Source organism: Adiantum capillus-veneris, chromosome 5, assembly GCF_014529385.1.
Source record: "Adiantum capillus-veneris isolate H3 chromosome 5, ASM1452938v2, whole genome shotgun sequence".
Classification (NCBI taxonomy): Eukaryota; Viridiplantae; Streptophyta; class Polypodiopsida; order Polypodiales; family Pteridaceae; genus Adiantum; species Adiantum capillus-veneris.
This window is the reverse complement of record NC_140935.1, coordinates 10,976,689-10,981,268: the sequence shown is the minus strand read 5'-3', so window position 1 is coordinate 10,981,268 and position 4,580 is coordinate 10,976,689.

Below are 4,580 nucleotides of genomic sequence, written 5' to 3'. Positions count from 1 at the left end.
TCTCCACCGTTGTCAATCCTACAAGCTTATTGACCTTTGCTGGTGATGGAGAAAGGGCTTCTGGGTTATTGTAAATCACTTACAAGAGAAGCTGAAACTTACAAGAGCATTCTCCAAGCTCAACAATGTGAGATTGTTCGCCTTTCACATTTACATTCTACAGATCAGGTTACCATTTTGCAACATAAAACAGAGGTACAAGAAATGAAAAGGAAAGGTGCGAAGTTATCAAATGAAGGACACCATCTTGGGTGGTCGTATCCGAAAGAAGAAATTGCGCAATCTTGAAACATTGCAGGTTGCATCAGGAGGTCTCAAGAAAAAGAATGAGCATTAAGGTGATGCTTCTTGGTTGGCTACTTTGTCTAGTTAAGTAATCTTTTTGTTTTTTCTTGTTATGCATTGTTTTCATGTGCCTAAATAGTGTTAGTGAAGCAAATTTTCTGTTATTTACTTATGCATTGTCTTCATGTAGAGATTCAATCTATCCTGACAAGGAAAACATTGACCCCAAAGCCAATATAGGAAAGAGTTGAAGCCACTTATAAGTAGAAGCCTGGCAGCAGATATAGTACATGACAAGAATTTTAAGGTTCTACAAAGAAAATTAGTGGACCGCTTTATTTCAGAGAACTCAGTGCCTGCAAAAGAGATACAAGGCACACTTGATTCACTTGGTGAAGCAAAAAGATATTCGGCTATCCCAAAGTCTTTCTCATCCATCTTTGTTAGGAAGGGTATAAATCCAAACTTCTACCATCAGCCTCAAGTGTTTGGAAAGAGAGCTTCAGCTTACGAGGCACAGGGAGACTATCTTGACAACCCTTTCATATTAAAGCAACTTACAGTGGCCATGGAGCGAACATGGCATATGATGAGTTCAACATATTTTTATGGACCTGCGGATACTACAAAGAGAATGGTGGAGTTTTACAACATCACATTTGAAGAGTCACGTGGGCTATTACATTTTGTGTTAAAAATTGATGAGTGTGAGATTAAAGAGAAAAAGCTAGAGCGTGTTACTATTACTTTAATGAATAGAGCCCTCTCAAAGTGTCCCAGTGATGATCCTTTATATTTTAGTGTTCAATCAGAATCTAACATATGTGGCTTGGTGCGTTTGAGGTAAGCGATATCTCAAGTAAGCTCAAATGTTCAGATCTACTTAAGTCTCATTTATTTGTGTGTTGCAGGTAAAGAAGAAAGAAATCATGAGATTCTATATGGTGTTCCATCAAACTAATATTCGGAGGTGATTGATCGACAGACTAACCAGGAGAGTAGGTACTACGTCTAGATGGAAGGAGACTTTCAAGTTCAGTGGCATCTTGCAGGTGACCTTAAACATAAAGTGCATGTATAATTGTGGAATGGGTGCAATGGCAAAGTCACCGTGTTTGTTCTGCATGGAGCCTGCAAAGGTCATGACCTAAGTTGGAGAAAAGCTCCAACACGTCACATTGAGGATCCTGCTTTTCGACCAGTTTTAAAATACCACTTGTGAATGTCCACATTTGTACAATGCATGCCCTTTTGTAGAATTGTGGAGAAATTGGTCTACTATACATCGTTTGCTTGAAGATTAAGACTCCGCAGAACGACAAGTAGCCCTGCAGTGCTTAGAAATGGTACTGTCGGATATGGGCTTCATGGTGGCAATGTGAAAATCCAGCGGGATGAAAAAGATCAACTGCTGAGAAGGATGTCCCATGCAAACCATCCATCGGTGGGGGTGAAGGCACAGAGTTTTTATCTAAGCCCCAAGGTACAAGAGATCCAAAGCTAACAAAACATGGAAAAATATATAACACATCTTATGTTAGCAAGGTAGAGTATCAGAGCTGGAAAAACTACATATTGCAGTCAAAGACCACGAACCAACTACTCGTAACGCGAACAGGTTTTGGCCATCAATAGACATCCTATTTTTGATGTGCCGACAAAGATGACTGTCTCAAGGTGATATGAACAAGTTCAAGGAAAATCTCAACCTTCTGAAAAAATCATTCAAGACAGCATGGACACAACACCCAGATTACTCACTACATGGTATTATAATTATTTCTTTCTCTCTTATGTGCAAATATGTGACTGTAAAACATTCTAACTAATCTGTTTTCATATCCAGAACATCATCTTCAATCATTTGCCATATTTTATACAGAAGTATGGGAACCCGGCAATATGGAATACCCAAGGGATGAAAAGTCTCATTACATGGCGAGAAATGCTTATTTCAGCACACACGACATGGTGGCTCTCGAATCAAGGCTAACAGTTTGAAGAACTATTGAATGGTTCTATCATAGAATCATTCATCGAATGCAGGCAAAAGAAGTCTTGGCAAATTCAGCAACAGCACAAGCCATCAGACATTTACAACAACAAAAAGCTAAAAGATCAATGGCATACAACAACTCCGGAGCTCGTGAAAGTCAACGAAGGTGGAGAGAGACAATGGTGTATGTGAATCACAAGTGGAGAAAGATACTCTGAGTGGATGACATTGTACAAAATTTATGTAATACATGATCTTATACAATTGCTACTTGAAGTGTATCAAAATTTTGCAGTTCAATTTTGTTTTTTGGCACGTCACCCTTGTAACGATCATGAGATGTTGCCATACTCTAAAAGTTCATCTGGGTTTTGTCTACCAAGAGCTAGTGCCATTGCTGTGTAGGTGTAGTAATACGCTGCCCGACCACCTGTATAGCCTGGGCATAACCAAAACAACTCTAGCAAACACTTTGTCCACAAATGACTTTATCTGTACTTTTGAGCTCCGTCCACCAAGAACGTGATAGTGTCTTGAATGTCTAAGTTGCTATTGAACCCTCTTGGACATGGAATGTGAAAAACTACTATCGGCGACTCGCAAAGCTTTGAAAGGTACTGTGCTAGGGCCGCATCCCTTCCTCGATACTCTCTTGTCCGCGTCGAAGGAATTCATCCTTGTCAGCAATCCAACGCACATACAATGTCAGAAATGACACAAAGAGAAGAGAGAGAGAGAGGAAGAGAGAGAGAGGAGAGAAGAGAGAGAGAGAGAGAGAGAGAGAGAGAGAGAGTTACCATGAAGCTCTCATCCTGCAAAAAGAGGTTTTCTTGCCACAGGTCTACAGATGTAGTTGACCCCTGACCTGAATGGTTAAACCAATCTCCACTTCTTTGTTACTTTTCGATGGTCTTAGCTTTGTCTTATTGCTTGGAAGGTGGCTTCATTGGTAGTGTCTCCTTGTATTTTTCAGCTTTCTCAAAGCATCTTCGAAGGCATTCCATTGGATTGCTGGATGTTTCCATTGCCTCATCATCACTACTATCCTCTGAAACAAATCCACTCCTCTCCTCTTGGACTCTGGAAATAATAGCCAGGAGAAATCCTCCCTTAAATAAAACACACTTTGCACATCATGTAAGAAGATATAGGTCCTGTCTCCAATCCTGAAGTCAGGCACAGCAGGCAACATCATCTGAGCATGCTTCTCAGTAAGTTACTGACGTCCAATGGAAGTTTGATTTCTGTGGTTTTCATAGAAAGCATCTTACTTCTTTGTACTTCAATTGCCTCAACCTCAAGGTCGACTGTGTCTTCAACCTCCTCGACTTCTTGCATATGAGTTGTCTCCTCGCATTCCTCATCTGGTGCTGCATCCTGCTCCTCTAACACCTCATCAGAATTCTGCATGAGGAATCCAAACAAGCTGTTCAGGTAAATCATAAAGCCAAAGGCTTCCTGAATGAGTTTGCATTCTTTTTTATGCAAAGGGCAGGCTGAATGTCGGCAAGATGGTGGTAATTCCCTATACTTCTTCACTCCTTGTCCCTTTCCACCACAGTCATTTAAATGCACAAGAGTCATAGTAGGCAGAACAAACCTTCCTACCTACACCATCACTTCAAACTTATCTCTGTAGGACTGCAAGAAATTACTGTGCTGAGCTAACAGGTCTTCAATGTCAAACTTTGGATTAAACATAGAATGAACTAGATCATACTTGTCCCCAGCACCACAAGATGCTACAAAATCAAACAGCCTCTCATCAGTTGCAGCTGGGTCTTCCAGAGAAGACACATCCTCTTTGTCTTTACATTTAGTTGCACAGGGACTTCCTTCTAGCACATCTGTATCATCTGAGAAGTCTATATTCCTCTTTCTTGTATTTCTCTTCAGAAGTACTGTAGAGGGCACCACAGCCTTGTAGGGTGAGGGATCCTCTTGCCCTGGTGACCTCTCTGATTGATCTTCACCACTGACTTTTCTTCAGATATTTCCTGACAAAAGTCAACAGTTCTTTTGCAGATACATTAAGCAACTGAGCCTGCAAGGGTTGAAATCCTGGCACAAGCTCTGGATCAGGTTTCAGCCTCTTCTGCCTACTAGACCTTAATCCTATTCATCAGGAACATGACAAGTCAAAAACATCAGGAAATAGGACAACTCTGCCAAAACCAAACCATCATGATCTCTCTCTCTCTCTCTCTCTCTCTCTTCTCTCTCTCTCTCTCTCTCTCTCTCTCTCTCTCTCTCTCTCTCTCTCTCTCTCTCTCTCTCTCTCGATAGATATAAAATATAA